The sequence below is a fragment of the Mobula birostris genome, chromosome 3 (assembly GCF_030028105.1).
Source record: "Mobula birostris isolate sMobBir1 chromosome 3, sMobBir1.hap1, whole genome shotgun sequence".
In the NCBI taxonomy this organism is placed as follows: domain Eukaryota; kingdom Metazoa; phylum Chordata; class Chondrichthyes; order Myliobatiformes; family Myliobatidae; genus Mobula; species Mobula birostris.
The window spans coordinates 160,538,807-160,562,760 of NC_092372.1; the positions used below are offsets into that span (position 1 = coordinate 160,538,807).

The 23,954-nt window shown below is 38.8% G+C and overlaps 1 protein-coding gene across 2 annotated transcripts in view; it reads right to left on the minus strand.

The window, feature by feature from the left end:
* LOC140194748 (adenylate cyclase type 1-like) overlaps positions 1-23,954 on the minus strand; it is a 283,950-nt gene that overhangs the window by 155,967 nt on the left and 104,029 nt on the right. The window lies entirely within an intron of this gene.

The window sequence follows — 23,954 nt, forward strand, 5'->3', positions numbered from 1 at the left end:
GTGGAAGGGGTTACCTGTACGTGGGATGGGTAGCACCTGAACTCGAAGGGAACAAATATCCTGGGAGGGAGGTTTGCTAATACTATTAGGAAGGGTTTAAACTAGATTTAATAATTAGGGATAGTATCAAGGCTGCAGAAAAGGAAGAAATCATGGAGACATTGTCTACTGAGTCATTGTGGGTGGAAGTCAGAAACAGGAAGGGGGCAATAACTCTATTGGGTGTTTTTTTATACGTCCCCCAATAGTAACAGAGGCATTGAGGAGCAGATAGGGAGGCAGATTCTGGAACGGTGCAATAACAATAGGGTTGTTGTGCTGAGTGATTTTAACTTTCCTAATATTGACTGGCATCTCCCTAGAGCAAGGGCTATAGATAGAGTGGAGTTTATCAGGTATGTTCAGGAAGGTTTTCTGATGCAATATGTAGATAAGCCAACTGGAGGAGAGGCTGCACTTGATCTGGTATTGGGAAATTAACCTGGTCAGGTATCAGATCCCTCGGCGGTAAAACATTTTGAAGGTAGTAATAACAACTCAATCTCTTTCCCAGTCTCAATTTGGGAAAACATTTAATTGGGATAGGGGAAAATATGATGCTAATAGGCAGGAACTTGGGAACATAAATTGGGAGCAGATGTTCTCAGGGAAATGCATGGCAGAAATGTGGCAAATGTTCAGGGAACATTTGCATGGCGTTCTGCAGAGGTAGATTCCATTGAGGTAGGGAAAGGATGGTAGGGTAAAAGAACTATGGTGCACAAAGAATGTAGAAAATCTAGTTAAGAAGAAAAGAAAAGCTTATGAAAGGTTCAAGAAACTAGGTACTGTTAGAGCTCTACAAAATTACAAGGGTGCCAGGAAGGAGCTCAAGAAATGAAATTAGGAGAGCTAGCAGGGACCTTGGCGAGTAGGATTAAGGAAAACCCCAGGGCACTCTACAAGTATGTGAAGAGCAATAGGATGAGCCATGTGAGAATAGGTACAATAGTGAAAAAATGTGCATAGATCTAAAGGAGGTAACAGAGGAACTGAATGAATATTTTGCTTTGGTATTCATCAGTGAAAAGGACCTTGTCAATTGTGGGATGACTTACAGTGGACTAAAACGCTTGAGTGTACAAACATTAAGAAAGAGAATGTGCTGGAGCTTTTGACAGGTATTAAGTTAGATAAGTCACCTGGACCAGACGAGATATACCCCAGGCTACTGTGGGAAGCGAGGAAGGAGATTGCTGAGCCTCTGACGATGATCTTTGCATCATCAATAGGGACAGGAGAAGTATCAGAGGACTGGAAGGTTGCAAACATTGTTCCCTTGATCAAGAAAGGGAGTAGAGGTAACTCAGGAAATTATAGACCAGGGAGTCTCACTTCAGTGGTGGTCAAGTTGTTGGAGACAATCCTGAGAATCAGGATTTATGAGCATTTGGAGAGATATACTCTGATTAGGAATAGTCAGCATGGCTTTGTCAAAGGCAGGACATGCCTTATGAGCCTAATTAAATTCTTTGCGGATGTAACAAAACACATTGATGAAGGTAGAGCAGTGGATGTAGTGTATATGGATTTCAGTAAGGCATTTCATAAGGTTCCCCATGTGAGGCTCCTTCGGAAAGTAATGAAGCAGGAGATCCAAGGAAATCTTGCTTTGTGGATCCAGAAATGGCTTGCCCTCAGAAGATAAAGGGTAGTTGTAGATGTTTCATATTCTGCATGGAGGATGTGACCAGTGGCGTTCTGCAGGGATCTGTTCTGGGACCCTTCTTCTTGGTGATTTTTGTAAATGACCTGGATGAAGATGTTGAAGCGTGAGTTAGTAAGTTTGCTGAAGACCCAAAAGTTGGGGGTGTTGTGGATAGTCTGGAGGGTTGTCAGGGGTTACAACATGAAATCGATAGGATGCAGAACTGGGCAGAGATGTGGCAGATGGAGTTCAACCCAGATAAGTGTGAAGTGGTGCACTGGCATTCATCAACCATGGGACTGAGTTCAAGAGCAGTGTGGTAATGTGATGTTGCCTGAATTAGAGGGCATGCCTTAGGAGAATAGGTTGAATGAACTTGACCTTTTCTCCTTGGAGCGATGGAGGATGAGAGTTGATCTGGTAGAGGTGCATAAGATGTGAGGTATTGATCATGTGGATAGCCAGAGCTTTTGTCCCCGGGTTTAAAATAACTAATATGAGGGGGCGTAGTTTTACGGTGCTTGGATGTAGGTACTGAGGGGAAGTCAGAGCTAAGTTATTCACACAGAGAATGGTGGGTGCATGGAATGCACCCCAGCAAAGGTTGTTTAAAAGACTAATAGAATCTTTTAAGAGACTCGTAGATAGGTTAGAAAAATTGAGCACTATGCAGTAGGGAAATTTAGGCAATTTCAAGAGTAGGTTACATGGCTGGCACAACATTGTGGGCCAAAGGACCTGTAATGTGCTGTAGATTTCTATGTTCTATGTAAATCTGTTTTTGCACTCTATCCACTTTCATCGTGTTGGTGCGTGGCCAAGTGGTTAGGGCATTGGTCTAGTGATCTGAATGTCACTAGTTCGAGCCTCAGCTCGGGCAGCATGTTGTGTCCTTGAGCAAGGCACTTAACCACACATTTCTCTGCAACAACATTGGTGCCAAGCTGTATCGGCCGTAGTGCCCTTCCCTTGGACAAAATCGGTGGCGTGGAGAGGGGAGACTTGCAGCATGGGCAACTGCCAGTCTTTCATATAAACTTGCCCAGGCCTGAACCCTGGAAACCTTCCAAGGCACAAATCCATGGTCTCACGAGACTAATGGCTGCCTATTATTATTACTTTCATCACAACTTTCCTACAACAAGGTGACCAACATTGAACACAATAGTTCAAATGCCATAATGCAAGTGCCTTGCATAACTGCAACATAACCTAATTTTTACATTCACTACGCTGACTAATGAAGGCCAGCATTCCATAGGCCTTCTTCACTGTTTTGTCTATCTGTGACTTCACCTGCACCTCTACTCCAAGGCCCATCTGTTCTATAACAGTAACCCCTACACCAGTCTCGGGCTATAGGAAAGGAAAGACTGTCTCAAGGTATTGTTTAATTCATTTTTCCTCTACCTCCTGTGGGAATGTCACTTAACTCTTCCTTTTTTTTCTCTCTGTAACATCATGCAACCTTCAAAAGTACTGCTGGATATATTCTCTAAACTATCTGTTGATAATTTTGCACTTGGAGCAGTATAACTTTAAGCTATGTTATCTGATTAGTTGATTTTCAGATGCTCCCCAGAAAGTAATTTGTAAGAGAATGGTTGCATTTCATTCAGTACTTACCAACAACATTTCAGATAAATCAGAAGATTTTGTGGGAGGAACCACTGCCTTTGAACTATGGCCTGTTATCTAATGGGCTGAGGAGCCACATAAATAATGTGGCTCCTCAGACAGGAGTAGATGTATCATCTCATGTTCCAATGGTCATTAATAATGCTAGGAATACAAATCACTCGATTCCACTTCTTTCATTACTTGAGGATCTTATCACACTTCTTCCTGCCTACACAAATATGAACATTTCTGTTTTATATTTTAGATGTCAATATAAATAAAAACACAATCCTTGTGACCAGTCAACTAATATAATTTCAATTTCAAGAGTGAAGCTCAAGGTCACCAATGGTTTGTAAACATACTGTATCACTTGACTCTGAATGGAGCACTTTATAATACAGCAACATTTTATGTAGATAAAGCCTTTTTGATTCAGATGATGAAATGATAAGTGACAGTTACAACTCACATACTTCAAAAGGAATCTTACTTGTTAAAAGGCACCCAAGTATTAACATAGTGGTGAGAACTGCTGTTTTCTTTATTGACGATAAATGACCTGAAGGGTTACTATTCTCATTCACTGTCTTTTTGTAAGACAGATATGTTTTGTCATTTTTTAATGTTTCATGTATTGTTTGACAAAAAAAGCCTCTTTGGACTTAAACTAATAGAATAAAATCAACTCTGGTTGATTCTGCTACTACATTGAAGGGTGTTTTTTCTTCCAGTGTCAAATCTATAATTGCACATAAATCCTCCAAATGTTCAAACTTCAAACAACAGGGCAAGCATCCAGTTCTTAATACCATTCACACTCACAGTTTCCAACCACTTGTAAGCTGGTGCTGACATGCAGTCACCAGTACTGATAATAAACACAGCAAACACAGATATGACCTCTATTTACAAGGTGGTTCCGCAAATGCAACCATTCTCTTACAAATCACTTTCTGGGGAGCATCTGAAAATCAAGTGATTATCCAGTTAAATGCTCATTTTGTAGTTAATTATAACATGTGGAAATTGCCTTAATTCTAAGTGGGAGCTTAACAACTTACTCATATAATGCAGCTCATCTGAATTCTGGTAAAGATTTGGCCATCCAACTCTATCAGCTTGACATATTCCAACATTCAACAATTTGTGCTACATTTCAAAAATATTCTGTCCCTTTCACCTATCACCCTTGTGCTTGCTCACTGTTATTGCCTCCCAGTTAAACAATATCACTATTCCAAAATTAACAGCCATCACTTCAAATCTCTCCATGAACTGGCTCCACTTTGGCCCTCATCTCTCCCAATCTTACAACTCTATAAGTATCAATTCACATTCTTCCAATGGGTATTTTATTCATTAAATACATATAAATGGAACTATTACAGGGTTGGCATGGTAGTGTAGAGTTTAGCATAACATTTTACAATGCCAGTGTTTGGGGCTCAATTCCTGCCCATGTCTGTAATCTGAGGCGTTTTTTACATTCTTGCTGTGATCACATATAGGTTTCCTATGGGTGTTTTGTCTTTCTCCTACATCCATGAGATATATTATTTAGGGTTATTATGTTGTAGGCTTGCTACATTGGCACCGGAAGTATGGTGAGACTTGTGGGCTGGTCCCAGCACATATCTGGACAATGTTAGTCGTTGATGCAAAAGGTGTATTTCACTGTGTGTTTTGATGTGCATGTGACATATAAAGCAAATCTTTAAAAACATTTTTATAAAGTGCAGGGCAATGCTGTAATAGACTGATTATTGAAATGAATAGAAGATTAGCTCAGTTTTCCAAATAACCATAAGAATGCACATGGAGAAAGCGGCTGGAGCTAGGAAGCTACAATACTTGTGTTCAACCAGTATTAGGATGCAATACATTTTTCATTGGAGTTGGGGGTTCTTTGCTTTGGCTGGTAGTGTACAATAGATGGGAAAGTAGTGCAGCTGGAACATCTGGAATGCAAACATTAGAAGTGTTAATCCTCTGCAAGCCAATGTCTATCTTGTTTACCTATAAAAGTTATATTTACAAAAATATAAAATATAATGATAAGAAAAATTGCCACATAAACAGCAGTAATAATCTCACAAACAAAGATATTCTATTTTATTTAAAAAGATGAATACAGAGATGCAAAGTCAGAGTAAGTCTTGACTTTGTGAAAGAGACTGCAAAAGGAAAAGATGACGTGGGAGCTGTACTTCATACTCTTCTCCCTGTTGCTTCTTTGCTGCTTGGCCAGCCTGACCCTGTATCATCTGTTCATTTTATTTATGATACCCTCTACTCTTCTCTCCCTAATTACCTCCTCAACTAATTTGTTAATAGATTTTATGGTAGATATAGATTTGTTGATTCTTCTGAGTGTGATGTCCAGCACCAAGTGTCGTAATCCCAAAATAAGGAACTGGCCATTGAAAATAGAAATGTAGCAGGGGGACTTCCGGGTCATCAAGGGAATGGCGGCGTAAGGAAAAGGCCTCTCGACAAAAAAGAAGGTAAACTGCCCCAAAATCGAATTTAGACAAATATTTAATATTGCATAACTATATTAATAAAAGGGGCAAGGATGATGTCTAAGAACAAGATTAAAAAGTCCGCTCCGAAGGCTGATAAACATAAAGAGACGCAGCAAGGCGATGGGCCAAGCTCCCCCACGGCAAGCCAGGACGGAGATAATGAGGGGGAAATCTGTGACTCTGTCTTTGATTCTCGGAGAGATTCGCGAGTTCCGACAAGATAACAGCAAACAGCTGGAAGATATTAAAGGAGAAATAGTAAAAACTAACTCGCGGATAGATGAAGCCGAAGCGAGGATTGTTGGAATTGAAGAGAAGCTACAAAATGTCGAGGAAGTGATAGCAGAAATGCTGAAGCTGCAAGACCAGCTCCAGTGGAAACTAATAGATCAAGAAGGCCACTCAAGAAGGGAAAATGTGAGGATTTACGGAGTTCCCGAAGGAACCGAAAGTAAACCCGGATTGATGATTCCCTTCATAGAGAAGCTGCTTAGAGAGAACCTTGATATACCGGCCGCAAAAGACCTACAGATAGAAAGGGCTCACCGCGCGTTGGCACCACAGCCTCCGGCAGGCGCCCAGCCCAGATCGATTCTGGTCAGATTTCTCAGTTACAGAACGAAGGAAGAGGTGTTTAAAAGGGCATGGCAAAATAAAGGTTTCATGTGGAACAACTGTAAAATCAGTTTAGACCACGACTACGCACCGGGGATTCTTGCCAGACGGAAGGAATATACGGAAACTTGGAGTGTCCTGAAGGAAAACAACATCAGATTCCAGACCCTGTATCCAGCTCAGCTGAGAGTCTTTTACGACGAAGGGACAAAAACTTACGCTACGGTGGAGGAGGCAACGTTAGACCTGGCGGACCGGGGACTACCTATTAAAGTTATCACTCAACCGGAGTCACTACTGGAGAGGATTCGGCAGAAGTTGTGGCAGTTAGTGGGGCGAGGACGCTCCACTCGAACCAGAGTGTCAAACTACAAGGGAAAGCTGCAAATATTCAGACGCGAATGTACAGAGAACACAGATTAATTCAGAGAAATGACTGAAAAGAGTAAATCGGACTTAAAGGTAAAATGAAAACTGGTAACTGAAAATAAACTAGGTGGAATAACTTGAATGATAGCAATATGGTCGAGACATAAATAGGAGAAAATTTTCTATGATTATTCAAACTGCTGAGGGCCGTCTAACACAGGGTGAAGATAGAGGTTATCCCTCTGAACTGAGGCGGGTCGGTGCTCAGGCCTCACTGTGGGAAGTTGGGAAAAATTTTCAAATGTTACACGTTCAAAAATGTCTAGGGTGTGGTTATATGTCTTGGTTTACTGTTGAGAAGGGATTGCTTACTGTTTGGTTAGAAAAGGAGAGTGTTTTTTTTTTCTACTAGAGAAAAACGCAAACTGAATTGGTAAAAATAATTTCCTATAATGTTAATGGGGTTTTGAATCCAATTAAAAGAAATAAGATTATGTCTAAATTGAAAAAAGAGAGGGCACAAATAGCTTTCCTCCAGGAAACACATATGAGCCAATCTGAACATGGAAAATTAAAAAGAATGGGCTTTAAGCATGTATTTTATTCATCATATAAATTGAGTCACAAAAGAGGTGTAGCTACTTTAATATCAAGAACTCTTAATTATGAACATATTTCAGAGACTAAAGACAAAGAAGGACGGTTTGTAAAAATCACAGGAAGAATAGAAGGTACAGAAATAACATTGCTGAATGTTTATGCTCCTCCAGGTTGTGAATGGTCATTTTATAGACACATTTTTGACCTAATGGTCAGTTCTCAAGGGGTAGTAATTTGTGGAGGGGATTTTAATATTAGATTAAATCCTGTATTAGATTCTTCAAGAATAGTTACTCAGAATAAACCTCTGACTCGGAAAATGAATTCATTGATGGAGGAGTTGGGAATTATAGATGTCTGGAGGGAATTACACCCTACTAGTAAAGATTATACACATTACTCTTTCCCTCATTCAGCCTATTCAAGGATAGACTATTTCTTTATCTTTAATACAGATAGACTCAGGATAAAAAACTGTAATATTGCAACAATTGATCTGTTGGATCATAGCCCAGTCTCTATGTCTCTAATCCTGGAAAGGAAAATGAGGAAAACACTATGGAGGCTAAACTCACGTATACTCAATAACCCGAAAGTAATGGAGAGATTAAGGGGAGAAATCAAAGAATATCTAGACCTTAATGACACGGGAGAAACATCACCAGTGATCTTATGGGATACATTGAAAGCTGCACTGAGAGGGAAAATTATTTCCATTACCACTCACATGAAAAAAATCAATGCACAAAAATTAGCAGACCTTCAAGGAAAATTAAAACAACTTCAAGTTGTAGATAGCAACAAAAGTAATTCAAATCGAAAACAGGAAATTAGGAAATTGCAAAGTGAAATTGACTATATTTATACGTTGGAAACTCAAAGAAATTTTCTTTACCTGAGACAAAAGAATTATGAAGTAGGAGGTAAATCAGCTAGATTATTAGCATATAAATTACAAAAACAACAAGCAGACAATACAATTCATAAAATAAAGAATCCAAAGACAAAGCTTGTGGAGAGTACAATAGGGAAAATTCAAGAGAGTTTTGAAACATATTATCGAGAGCTGTACTCCCAACCCCGGGCCCCCAATGAGCCCTATATAGACAGTGTATTGAATTTTTTAGATCTACCTAAACTTACAGATTTACAAAATGAAAGTTTATTAGAACCAGTAACTGTCAAAGAACTGAACGTGGCCATCTCTAGGTTAAAGGCTGGGAAGTTCCCGGGTTCTGATGGGTTTACCTCAGAGTGGTACAAGTCCCTGAAGACACAGTTAGCCCCATTACTACTTAACACCTTTAATTGGATCTTGCAGAGAGGAGAAACTCCACCTTCCTGGAGAGAAGCAATTATTTCAGTTATTCCTAAAGAGGGTAAAGATAAACAAGAATGTGGCAATTATCAACCAATTAGTGTTCTTAATTTAGATTACAAACTATTTACATCTATATTAGCATGCAGATTGGAAAAGCTTTTACCTGGCCTAATCCACTTAGACCAGACTGGATTTATTCAACAAAGACAAACAAAGGACAACATAAGGAGAACTCTGCACATATTAGAACAGGTTAATAAGAACGAGACAGAGGCAATGGTAGTAGGATTGGACGCTGAGAAAGCTTTTGATTCGGTTAGTTGGGCATTTCTATACAGAGTGTTAGGAAGATTCGGCTTTCAAGAAAAGTTTATTAAAGTAATTCAGACTCTATATGACAGCCCTACAGCCTGAATTAAGATAAATGGGGACCTCTCTGACTCCTTCATCTTAGAGAGAGGCACTAGACAGGGATGCCCAATTTCTCCTCTCCTTTTTGCGCTATATATTGAACCGCTTGCCCAACTAATAAGACAGAGCGAAATCGTAAAAGGTATCAAGGTGGCAGGGATTGAACAGAAAGTGGCATTATTCGCAGATGATGTTTTGGTCTATCTGAGTGAACCAGAAAAATCATTTATAGGATTGTTTACACTGTTGGATGACTTTGGGAAAATATCAGGTTATAAAATAAATGTAAAGAAAACGCAGGTTATGGCCCTAAATTATACACCATCCAAAAATTGCAGGATACATACGATCTTAAGTGGGAAGCTAAATCACTAAAATATTTAGGAATAACCCTGCCGAAGGATCTTTCAACACTGTCACAGGTAAATTATGGGCCATTAATCTCAGAGATAAAAGCAGATATGCATAGATGGAATCTTATCCCTTTTTTAAGTTTAAATTCAAGGATAAATACTATAAAAATGAATATTCTTCCTCGGTTATTGTATCTTTTCCGTACTTTACCGGTGGAGGTGGATGATAATCAATTCAGGGAATGGCACAAATGGATTTCCCGCTTCATTTGGCAAGGAAAGAAACCTAGAATTTGATATAACACCTTACAGTTAGGGAAGGAAGGAGGAGGTATGGTTCTTCCTTGCCTGAGAAATTATTTTTATGCCTCACAGATAACCCCTCTGTTATATTGGTGTAATAGGGAATATAAGGCTAGATGGAAGGAAATAGAATTTGGATTAGTTGACAGTTTTCCTCTACAGGCCTCAATAGCTGACAAAGGATTGATGGCCCAGTTGGAAAAATTTAAAAATAGTTGGATAAATCTTACATTAAAAGTATGGCGGAAGGTGGTTAATTCATGTGGAATTAATAACATGTTAAAACTCTTTAGATGGTGTGCATATGATACCGAATTCCTTCCCAACAGGGGAGATAAAAGATTTGAGCTATGGATAAAGAAAGGTCTTACTACCTACCTCTCATTTATAGATAAAAGAGTATTACAAAGTTTCCAAATCCTGCAGGGCAAACATGGCCTAGAACATAGTGACTTTTTTTAGGTACCTTCAAGTACGAAACTATGTTAACCAGAGTTGCAGACTTATCAACAGTAGAATTAGAATTTTTCAAGATTCTGAATTCGGCTTGCAGTTCAATACCTAGTAAATCAGTTTCTCGATTATATAATGCACTCTCCCATGCTAAAAATGTAAATACACTGTATATTAAGGAGAAGTGGGAGAAAGAAGCGGGGTTGGTACTTTCAGAGGAGGCTTGGGGGAAAATCTGCAGCTTTCAATGGTCCTCGACTAATTCTTTGACTTGGAGAGAACATTGTTGGAAAAACATTATAAGATACTTCAAGACCCCATATCAGGAAAAATATAAAGATACAAACGTGACATGTTGGAGAAGGTGTGGCTCCAAGGAGGCAAATCATTTTCATATTTTCTGGGATTGCCCTAAATTAAGTCTATATTGGGAAGGTATTCATAGAACAATAGTTAAGGTACTTAGGTCCCAGATACTCTGAACTTTGAGACGCTCTATTTGGGGCATGTATTGTTTCTTGAACAGAAGGAAGATATAAAGTTGCTGCAGGCCCTCTTAGCGGCAAGTAAGAGATCAATCACTAGAAAGTGGCTAAATCCAATACCACCCACATTAGAAGATTGGCACGAAATTATCTTGGAAATATTTAAAATGGAAAAGTTGACTTACTCCCTGAGAATTCAAAAAGAAAAATTTTATCAAATCTGGAATAAATGGATTGAATATATAAACCCAATGCGAGCAGACTTTAGATGACTCTCCTAATGATTTATACTGCTCTTCTCATCAACACAGTAATATTGCTAACGTAAGCACCCCTAGTCTAAATGTCTTTTTTTTTTGTTTTCTTTTGGAAAATAGAGAATTAACACAAATAAAGGGAAAGATTTGGGAAAGGGATAAAAAATGGAAAAATTAAGTAAATAAGTACATAGGGATTGGATAATTATGTCTGCGGGCAGGAGCAAGCATGAACAAAGTAGGATATAAACACCTACAATGGTTGTTACATAGGCTTACATACAACATTTTGGACCAGTGGAAATGGTCCAGAAGAGTTATATGGAAACTATTATTACCATTTTTCTTAACAACTAATACCATTACTTAGCCTAATAGATTAGAATTACCACAGTACATAATTATCGATTTAAGTGTCTAATTTCCTTTTATATCATCTCAATGTGTACTTAAGAATGTAGAAATAATTATAGTTTTATACATATAAAAAATGGAAAAGGTTATATGTATGAAAAAAGTACATTATATTTGTGAATTCCTTATCCAAATAAAAATAAAATTTAAAAAAATAAAAAAAAAGAAAATAGAAATGTAAAGAAATATAAAGAAATATCTTCAAAGATCCTTTATCCAGAGATGGTATGGAAGTACAGTATATTCAAGATGGAAACTGAGAGATGTTCTGACTTAAAGGAATTTAGGGATGAAGGGTTGAGGAGAGGAAAGTGGTACCAATGCCATTTTTCATGTTCTTCTGTTTTTATTCACAGGATTCAACTGTGTTAATTCAAATAACATAAGAGTATAGAATGTAGAATAGTACAGTACAGCACAGTTCAGGCCCTGCAGCCCACAATGTTATGCTGATCCTTTAGCCTATTCCAAGATCAATCTAACCCTTCCCTCCCACAGTCCTCCATCTTTCTTTCATCCATGTGCCTATCTTAAATATCCCTAATGTATCTATTCTACCACCGCTTATCAACATGTTCCACATACCGACCACTCTGTGTAAAAACCAACCCTTCTATACTTTCCCCCCAACACTTTAAATTTATGCCATCTTATTTTTGCCATTTGTATTATTTTTTGCCACATAAATATCTCTAGCTAGCCAGTCGATCTATGCCTTTTATCCATCAAGTCATCTCCCATCCTCCTTCTCACCAAAGAGAAAAGCCATAGCACATTCAGCCTTTCTTCATAAAACATGCTCTCCAATCCAAATAGAATCCTGGTAAATTGTCTCTGCACCCTTGCTAAAGCTTCCATATCCTTCCTATAAAGAGGTGACCAGAACCGAACACAATGTTCCAGATGTGCTCTAACTATAGCTTTATAGAGCTGCAACATTATCTTGTGGCACTTGAACTCAATCAACCAATTAATAAAGGCCAACACGCCATACGGCTCCTTAATTGCCCTGTCAATTTGCTCTATAACTTTGAGTGATCTATGGCCGTGAAACCAAAAAATCCCTGTTACTCCATACTGCTAAGAATCCCACATGAACCTCATGTTCTTCCTTCCAGTTTGACCTTCCAAAGTGTATCAATTCACACTTTTCTAGACTAAACTACATCTGCCTCTTCTTGTCCCAGCTCTGCATCCTACCAATATAATATAATCTGTCAACCTTCTACACTATCCACAATTCCACCAACCTTAATGTCATCTGCAAACTTACTAACCAACTTTTCCACTTCCTCATTCAAGTCTTTTATAACAATCACTAACAGCATCATAATTGTGACAGTCCACTCTGCCTCTCTCCAAGATCTACTGCAGAGTCCGTCAAAAGCATGAAGACTCACAGCAGGTTCCTGCACACTTTCAGCTCCTGATTCTTTGCAAGCCTTTCAATACCTGATATACTTCTTCTCTTCTTCTTCGGCTGTCCATCGATTTTCGATGATTTCTGAGGCCTGGGCAAGGTTGTATGGAAGACCGGCAATTGCCCATGCTGCAATTCTCCCTCTCCACGCCACCGATGTTGTTCAAGGGAAGGGCACTAGGACCCATACAGCTTGGCACAGGTGTCATCGCAGATCAATGTGTGATTAAGTGCCTTGCTCAAGAACACAACACATTGCCTCAGCTGAGGCTCAAACTAGCAACCTTCAGATCACTAGACCGACACCTTAACCACTTGGCCACTCGCCACATACCTGATACAACCAAACTTATTGAGCATGGCTCCTGAGCGTCCAAAACAACAAATTTCATGACAAATGTCAGTGATAATAAACATGATTTGATTCTAATTTTTTTTCTGATTATTGTAACTGCTAGGCTTTCCTTTCTAAAGGTAAGGGAGGACTCCATAGCAAGCTGTCTTCTGGACATAACCCTTATTCTTGCCCACTACTGGATGTATCACCACATGCTGAAGCCCCAACTCACTCAACTCTGTTGAGTAATAGGTTGTGTTAGAAAAGTGTAACGGTGCTTTCTACAGAAGAGCAATTTCCTTAAAGAAAGTTCCTACTGATTCAAAAAGTTCCCTGAAGAAAAAACAAAAAGTCCTTAAGATGACATTAAGATTTGCAGGATCTCTTATGCTTAAGATGACTTGCAAGACTTCATATCGCAGAAGATATGCATCACATTCCAAAATTATATTGTCGTCTGTATATTTTGTGCTTTTTTTGAATCTATTGAAGGTATATTTGTCACTGCCCAATAACCTGTTCAGAGGAGCTTTCAACATTTATATCAAAACAGAGCACAAGTAGTAAAACCAAGAGTAGACCATTTGCCAAACATTCTTGCTATGTCATTCAATATGACTTGGGCTGATCTTTTACCTCAATGCCATTTTCCTGTTTTAACCCAATATCCTTTAATATTTTCCTGCATAAACATCGATTTCTGTATTGAACCTCTGTAACCTTCTTCAGTGGAGAATTCTAGTGGATTCACTACCTTCAACAATCACAAAATCTTCTCATCTCAGCTCTGAATGGCCAATCCTTTATTTAGAGTCTGTGACCCCCTATTGCAGCCTAGCCAGGAGAAACATTATTCCTGATCTTCTCTGTCAATACTGGCCCAGTTTCCTCAAAGGACAAGATCCATAACTCCAGGGATCAAGCTGATGTTCCTTCGTTTAAAATTCTTTATCACATGTATATTATCCATTTGGCAGGGAGATCAGAGCTGAGCATAATACTCAAAGCTTGGTCTCACTGAGGTCATATATAATTTCATTAAGAATTGATTCTGATGAACTGATCTATCCAACAGCCGCTTCAATCCACTATCTGATTCCATCATTACCCTTTGAAGTCTGCTACAGGCACCTAGCACTCTCTGTGCAAAGACACTTGCCCTGCACATCTCTTTTAAATTCTCCCCCCCCCCACTCTAAATGGATGTTCCTTAGTACTTGACATTTCTACCCCACAAATAAGATTCTGACTGCTTACCCCATTGATGATTCTCATACAGTAATTTTAATTTCACCTCAGCCTTTGACACTTTAAAAAAAAAACCTAATTTTGTCCATCTGCCCCCACCAAGGCTCACATCTTGTAATTCAGGCAGCATATTGGGAAATCTCTTCCACACATTTTTCAAAGCTCCCACACCCTTCCAGTGATATGGTGATGAGATTGCACACAACTGACTCCCCAAAGTCCTTATTGCCATCTGCAAATCACAAATCAGGAGTGCGATTGGATATCCTCTGCATGTTCATGCTTAGATGAATGTGGATTCATAAGGCTGTCTATCATCCAGTTTAAAATGACACTGCCTCCTCCAGTGCACACAGTAGCTGAAGTATGTACCATTTTCAGAGTTCACTGCAGCAGTTTACTGAATTATCTTTTAAAGCTCGTCTCAAGCCAGAAACCATTATTGCCTGGAAAAGTAAGAGTAGTAGAAAGATGGACAGAAATGTGCTTTGCTGTTTGGAGGCAGTGGGTGGTAGTGGAAATTTTTTTCAGTTAGAAGGCATTTGACCAGTGGTGTGCTGCAGGGATTGGTGCTTGGCCTTCTATCCCATTAACAAATTGGATGGGGATATAGGTAGTATGATTATTAAGTCTAAAGATAATTCCAAAGTTAGGGTGTGGTGGACTGAAGTATGTTGCCTGAGGTTACAACAGGATATTGATCAACTGTGGAACTAGGCAAGAGAATAGAAGATGGAATTTTACTCAGAAAGGTATAGAATGATGCGATTTTTGAAGATAAACCATGACAAAACATACACAGTAAACAGAAAGCCTACAGGGATTATTGTTGAACAGAGGATTGTAAGGGATAAAATTGGTCCTCTTGAAGATCAGAGTGGTCGGCTATGTGCGGAACCAAAGGAAATGGGGGAGATCTTAAATAGGTTTTTTGCGTCTGTATTTACTAAGGAAACTGGCATGAAGTCTATGGAATTGAGGGAATCAAGTAGTGAGATCATGGAAACTGTACAGATTGAAGAGGAAGAGGTGCTTGCTGTCTTGAGGAAAATTAAAGTGGATAAATCCCCGGGACCTGACAGAGTGTTCCCTCGGACCTTGAAGGAGACTAGTATTGAAATTGCGGGAGCCCTGGCAGAAATATTTAAAATGTCGCTGTCTACGGGTGAGGTGCCAGAGGATTGGAGAGTGGCTCATGTTGTTCTGTTGTTTAAAAAAGGATCGAAAAGTAATCCGGGAAATTATAGGCCGGTGAGTTTAATGTCGGTAGTAGGTAAGTTATTGGAGGGAGTACTAAGAGACAGAATCTACAAGCATTTGGATAGACGGGGACTTATTAGGGAGAATCAACATGGCTTTGTGCATGGTAGGTCATGTTTGACCAATCTATCGGAATTTTTCGAGGAGGTTACCAGGAAAGTGGATGAAGGGAAGGCAGTGGATATTATCTACATGGATTTCAGTAAGGCCTTTGACAAGGTCCCACATGGGAGGTTATTTAGGAAAATTCAGTCGCTAGGTATACATGGGGAGGTGGTAAATTGGATTAGACATTGGCTCAATGGAAGAAGCCAAAGAGTGATGGTAGAGAATTGCTTCTCTGAGTGGAGGCCTGTGACTAGTGGTGTGCCACAGGGATCAGTGCTGGGTCCATTGTTATTTGTCATCTATATCAATGATCTGGATGATAATGTGGTAAATTGAATCAGCAAATTTGCTGATGATACAAAGATTGGAGGTGTAGTAGACAGGGAGGAAGGTTTTCAGAGCCTGCAGAGGGACTTGGACCAGCTGGAAAAATGGGCTGAAAAACAGCAGATGGAGTTTAATATAGACAAGTGTGAGGTATTGCACGTTGGAAGGACAAACCAAGGTAGAACATACAGGGTTAATGGTAAGGCACGCAGGAGTGAAGTAGAACAGAGGGATCTGGGAATACAGATACAAAATTCCCTAAAAGTGGCGTCACAAGTAGATAGGGTCATAATGAGAGCTTTTGGTACATTGGCCTTTATTAATCAAAGTATTGAGTATAAGAGCTGGAATGTTATGATGAGGTTGTATAAGGCATTGGTGAGGCCGAATCTGGAGTACTGTGTTCAGTTTTGGTCACCAAATTACAGGAAGGATATAAATAAGGTTGAAAGAGTGCAGAGAAGGTTTACAAGGATGTTGCCGGGACTTGAGAAACTCAGTTACAGAGAAAGGTTGAATAGGTTAGGACTTTATTCCCTGGAGCGTAGAAGAATGAGGGGAGATTTGATAGAGGTATATAAAATTATGATGGGTATAGATAGAGTGAATGCAAGCAGGCTTTTTCCACTGGGGCAAGGGGAGAAAAAAACCAGAGGACATGGGTTGAGGGTGAGGGGGGGAAAAGTTTAAAGGGAACATTAGGGGGGGCTTCTTCACACAGAATGGTGGGAGTATGGAATGAGCTGCCAGAAGAGGTGGTAAATGCGGGTTCTTTTTTAACACTTAAGAATAAGTTGGACAGATACATGGATGGGAGGTGTATGGAGGGATAGGGTCCGTGTGCAGGTCAGTGGGACTAGGCAGAAAATGGTTCGGCACAGCCAAGAAGGGCCAAAAGGCCTATTTCTGTGCTGTAGTTTCTATGCTTTCTATGGATACACATATTACGGCTCCCTGAAAATGGAATACAAGTAGGCAGGTGAGTCAGACATATGGTATACTTGCTTCCATCGACCGAGGCACTGAATGTAGGAATGTGGACACTGAGCTACAATTGCACAAAAAGTTGGATAGGCTGCATTTAGAGTATTGTGTGCAATTCAGGTCACTACCCATAGGAAGGACATGGTTAAGCTAAAGAAAGTGCAGAAATGACTCACAAGGATGTTACCTGGATTTGTAGGGCTTGGGTTATCAGAGGTTCAATACACAGGGGCCATTTTCAAAAAGACTATGAGGTAACATGATAGATGTTAATATTATATAGTGTAGATAGCCAGTGAAGGTTTTCCATAGTAGGGGTACAGTATCTGAAACTGGAGGACATGGATTTAAGGTGACCGGGAGAATATTTAAAGGAGATTTGAAGGGTAAATTCTGCACACCAAGGGTAGTTGGTAGCAACACACACAAAATGATGGAAAACTCAGCAGGCAAAGCAGCATCTATAGAAAAGAGTAAACAGTTGATGTTTTGGGCCGAAACCTTTCATGTGTACTTGAGCTGCCAGAGGAGGTGGTGGATGCAGAAACAGGAATAACATTAAAGAGTCAGCTAGACAGGTACTCGAATGAGCAAGTTTACAGGGAGATGGAATTAATGAAGGCCAGTGGAATTATTAGGGATGGCCATGATGATAGGCATTACTCTGATGGCCATAGTCATAGTCATAGTCATACTTTATTGATCCCGGGGGAAATTGGAAATTGGACCTGTTTCTATGGCTGTACAAATCTATTGTTCTATTAGAACACAGCCACTTGCGAATTCTTGCTGAAAGCACACGTCAACTTAACCTAGGAATATATTCATGATACTTTATTGCCACCAATTTTAAATATCAGAACTCACTATCTAATTGCTCTGTGAGAGGTCTTGCACCAGGAGGACCAAATAAGTTAAGACGTGAAAAAATGCATGCTTTGTACCCACATTCTGTAATTTAATTTGTGGGATTTTTTTCCATTTCATTGCATAAAAGCAATAAATGAACATGAGAAATAAGAGCGGGACTACAACAGGTAGCCCATTGAGCCTTCTATAGCATTTACAAGTGAGCTTTTACATCTGATCTCATTTTCCGATTTATCAATATTTTTCTTGGTACTTTGCTACCCAAGAAACTACTTAAATAGGGCAAGAGCCTGCTGGGTACAGAATTCCAAAGGTTTACATTACTTGGTTGAAGATTCTTTATCAGTCTTGAAGTGTCAAACCACAAACCACATTGTAGATGATGTGTTGTATTTCTAAAGGGCATATTCAGTGTTTCAGTCTTAGATATTGCTAGTATATGTGTTTAACTCCTAACAAGATCTGACAAACACAGAAAAAACTGTCCACTTTAATAAAGTTCATGAAGAGATAACAATTCCAAGACTGAAATAAGGAAAGTAACAAAATTAAAAGATGCAGAAACATAAACTGCTGGATTGGAAAATCTAATCTCAATTATTATAATCCATAACTACCAATGCTGTAATCCATTTAAGCAGAACTAAGGCAAGCACAGACTGACAGATGAATCACATAGGTATAATTTGCCATTTAGTGGCACAGCTTGCCTCCTTTGCAAAGCAATTAAAGGCATTTACAAACACTGTATTCATCTGTCAAGAGCAAGTAATATCATAAATCCAGCACATTATTACCTGCTAAAATTCGCATTCATCTGGCCATAAAAAGAAGACAACTAAGGCTAAAGGTTTAATTGCTTTCACACTTAGAGGCAAATCATTTCGCTGAAAAATATCTACACTGTTTAGTTGACAAAAATTTCCTTTGAATAATTGCACTGAAAGGAATGACAATACTTCACAAATATAAAACTCCAACTCATAAGATAACTCCTTGGGTCTTTTTGCCCAGATGGGGTTTTCCCAAGACAACTTAACTCTGAACAGACTTGCATCAAACATCTTTCAAAGAGAATTTCAAAATCAGGTGAGAATGACCAACCCCAAATCAGCATTTCACCATGTGAGCACCATGAAGCCAAGGTAAAATTGAAGTCCATGTACAGTAAGAGCAAAACTGTCTGCTGAATCAAATAACACCTTCAAATTGTAGACATTCTTCTAGTTGATGTTTTGCTGTATCCTGCTTCATTATCCATTACAAGCTCAAATGCAGAAATGTTGGCTGATAATTAAGTCATGTTTACATTCAGAAGTTTTGAAGAATGAAATACCTCATACATAAATGCATGAAAACCTGGGCAACTTTCAGGCATTGATTCTTAGGTAAAAGGCAATATTCAAGCACCACAATTTAGACATGGGAAATAACCTTGGCTTTTCGAATAACACCCACATCTAATACAGGTATTAAAATAAATGTTTTATAATCCTTATTATCTCAAACAAGGATGAGTCAAAATACAAGATAGAGAGCCTAGTTACATGGTGTCATGATAATAATCTTTCACTGAATGTCAATGAAACAAAACAATTATCCATTGACTTCGGGAAGAGGTCAATGCACATGCTCCTGTTTACATCAGTGGAGCTCATGGCTGTGAGGTTCAAATTCCTAGGAAGCACCATTGTCCTGGTCTAGCCACATTGGCAACAAGGCCAAGATAGTTCACCTGTGCCTTTACTTCTTTAGGATGCTAAAGAAATTGGGTATGCCCCCCTTTGACGTCTTCAGTTTGTATTGATGCACATTAGAAAGCATCTTATATAGATACATCATACAGTTTGGTAAGGAAATTGCTCTACACATAGCTGCAGGGAAATGCAGAGTCCTGGACACATCTCAGCATATCATGGACACCAGCCCCTTTAGTAAAGCAGCATAATCAAAGACTCCACCCACAGCAGTCATTCTGTTTTCTCCCCCCTCCCATCAGATAGAAAATAGAAAAGCCTGAAAGCATGTACCATCAGGCTGAAAGACATCTTCTAAACCACTGTTATAAGGCTATTGAAAGTTCCCTTTTACAATAAGATGGACTCAACCTCACAATCTTGCATCCTTTTGTTTGCCTGCATTGTACTTTCTCAATTACTATGACACTTTATTCTGAACTCTGTTATTGTTTTTATTGTTTTACTTTATATTATCTCAATGCATGCACTGCACAATGATTTGATCTGAATGAATGGAATGCAATAGTTTTTCACTGTATCCCAGTATGTATGATGATAATAAACCAATTTACCAGTTTACTGATGCTATCTGTCAAATCTACTCTCCAGCCCTTTCCTAAATCATTCATTCTATTACTGGACAACAGTATCTTTTAAAAACTATTACTTATTTTACCCTTTGGATTTCTCTCCCAAATTATTCATGTCATGTTTCCACACCTGGTTGATGTTGACAAGCCTGATCTAAACAGAGTAATATCTTTCAGAGACAAATTCTATCTCATTTTCCAGCTGTCTCTGCACCCCACTCTTCAAAAAAAAAATAAAAGCCATCATCTCTCCAATAATTGTTGTTAAATAAACATGCGTGTAATAGTTTGGCTAAGCCAATCTATTGGCTGAGTATGTGCATGATGGCGAATTAGATACATTCACATAGGCAAAGCATTCTTATTATTGGAACCAACTCTGTCAGAAATCAAGTCACACCTGAATTATTTTATTTATTAAATTTTTCAATATCTGAAAATGTATTGCCCAGTTAATTGCCTTGAAGGTCATGTATTGCCTCCTTGAACCAACAGTCATTCTTGTGCAATACTTTTGGATACAGAGTTTCAGGATTTTGATTAGTGATACAATTCCAAAATCAGGATGATGTGTGACTTGAGGATCTGCTGATAGTGATGTTTTCATACACCAGAAGCCCTTATCCTTCCATGTTCTTATTACTGGTGAAGGTCATGGATTTGAGAGGCATTGACAGAGTAATTAACTGCAGTAAATTTTGTAAATTTTACACACTGTATATTAAATGTGGAATGACACAATATTTAAAGTTGTGGATGGGTTAACATTCACATTGGTTCCTTTGTTCTGGACTGTGTCAAGCTTCTTGAATACTGTTGACATCCTTCTCAATGTCACCTTCCAACAACTGCAGATGAGTGACAGAAGACATTAGGTGGTAATTAGATGGAGTAGATTTGTTTACCTTTTGTAACTGGATGCACCTAACTAGATGGATGGTAGTGTTATAACTGTACTGCAATAACTTGACTAAAACCACGGCTCATACTGGAGTGGAGGTCACCAGTACCATGTCAGCTGATCCCACAGCCTTTTCTGTCTCCAGTGCTCTCATATGCTTCATGATTACATGTGGTCTGAATCAAGTCAATTGATGATTGCTTTCTGTGATGCAGAAGAAAGTTGAGGTGGATCAGGCAGCTGTCACCTCTGCCTGAACATAGTGTTGGACTTCCATTTTGTCTTTTGTATTCACATTCTGAGCCTCAACATTGCTGAAATCAGGAATATTCTTGGAGCCTCCTCCTCCTTCTCCAATTAGCTGTTTAATTTTCCACCACAATCCATGACTCAATGTAACAGGGCTGCAGAACTTCCATCAGGTCCATTGGTTGTAAGACCACTTACCTCTACAAAATGCACATTGCGTCTGTTATTTCTCATGGACATGATATTGTGTTACAGCTTCACCAAATCGATAATTCATTATTTAGATACAAAAGTTTAAATACATTATCAAAGTATACATACATATTATACAACCTTGAAATTCGTCTCCTTACAGGCAGCCATAAAACAAGAAACCCATAATTTAAAAAAAAACGACAAATGCCCAATGTGCAGAATGAGAAATAAAAACAGATCATGCAAACAACAAATGTAAGGAAATAGCATTTACAAATGTTTGTAGAATGAAAGTGAGTCCTTGGACACAAACACTGGAGCAGCTTCATGTCTGAAGACTCACTTTCATTCTAAATGATATTTGCGATGAGATATGCCCGATGTTCTTTTCTGCATTACTTACTAATCCATGTTTGATTATGTAGTCCTGATTTATATTAGCATGAAGGATATGCCGGACCACAAAGTTACAGACTGTGTTAGTTAACAGTTCTGCTGCACAATGACAATGTAAAGATGGTAACTGTCCCCTTCACCATCCGTATCAATTGTTTAAATAGAAATATCAAGGGAATAATTTTTAAACCGACTCATTTTATAAATGTAAGACTAAAATAATAGTTGGTAACCTGAAGTGATTGTATTGTGGAAATAGCTAGGTGTAATTCAATATGAATAAATATTCTGGGAATGCTTGATGCTGTGAAAATTTTAAGCATTAAGTATGTTACCCACTTCATTCCACAGAAGGGGCAGATAATTATTGTTCAGCTAAAGCCAAAATCCAACATCACAGGGGCATTTGGCTATCTCATTTATATACCAGATGAGAAATTGATTCCTACGGTCCCTATACAGTGACTATAGCGTAGAATCATTGTTTTATGACATACTTAACCTCAGTATTATCATGCTACTCCATGGTCATGAGTATATCAGGAATACTACATTCAGTTTTGATTCTATCACATAATGATAGATGATAGAAGGCAGCATGCATTCAGGCTAATATCAAGTTCTGGAGAACTATATTATCATGATTGAGTGCGCAGATTGATAGAATAAGTGTGGATTTCAAGGCGAATTTCCAGTTTATGAGTTGAAAAGAGCTGCTGAAACATCAGCAAAAATTTGAAATCATGGAGCTCAAGTTAAACATTCCCATCTGGTAATATTGTAGGCAAAAGGGAGAGTCTCCTTACATAGTGGAGCTCTCTTTAAATTTGGACTATCAGGCCATAATGCCAGATATGAGCTAAGAGTAGAGGCAGCTTCGCTGCAAGGCTAGCTTTGTTTAGACTGTCGTTCTGTTTTCACGTGGGCCACAGAGGAGCAGGGACCTATCTATTTCATCATATTGTTTATCTGATTGCTCGAGAATGTTCTGTTGCTCTCTTAATGGGTTCCTGCTGTTTAGACATTCAGTCACAGATCATTGTTTTTTTTATACAGTGTTTGCAAAAGACACTCTCTAAACTTGCATTGCAACTCCCACAGAGCAGTCGGCAGCCTGATCTAAATTTCATTATTGCCATCTATGGTTGCTTGGAGTTGGAAAATCCTGCAGTAAAAGGAGGGCATATCTTGCCACCCTCAGAGGAAAGATGTTGTAGTCAACAACTCGCAAGAGCCAAAAATGTTAGACACTCTCTTTGACCCATAACACTCCAAATTACTGAAGGAATTTGAGGATGAAAGGAAATCTATGACTTTCTACTACTGGTTGTCCCTTCTAGCTGTTAAACAAGCTGTCAATCTGGCAATTAGGTGGATAACAGAGAAAAAAAATTAACAAGTTTTGGCTTTTATCAAACTGAGAGACTTCAGTTACATGGCAACAAAGAAGAAAAATTTGATAGAAAAGTTCAAATTTTCGAAGGGTTTTGACAGAACAAACAGGGACAAATGGTTTCCTCTGCCAATATGATAATTAATCAAAGGATAAGTTTAAAAAAACTGACAAAAAAAAGAATCAGAGTGGAGATGAGCAGAACATTTTTAAGTAGCGAGTTCTTTTGGTCTGGAATATTCGGCCTGAAGTTGTATTGGAAGTAAATTCAACAATAATCTGTGGAAGGGAATTGTATATCAACTGCTAAAGGAAAAAAATGCATGTCTTTAGTGAGAATGGGACAAATAGGAATGCTCTTTTGAAAGGCCAGCAGAGGTATGAGGAATTGAAATGCCTCCTTCTGTGCTACGTGATTCTGTTTTCACAGGGAACTACGAATACATAGAAGATGACCAGAAAGAAACAGATCAAAGAAAGGCCAGAAGAATCCAGTTAGGGTGGTGGGACAAGAAGAAATT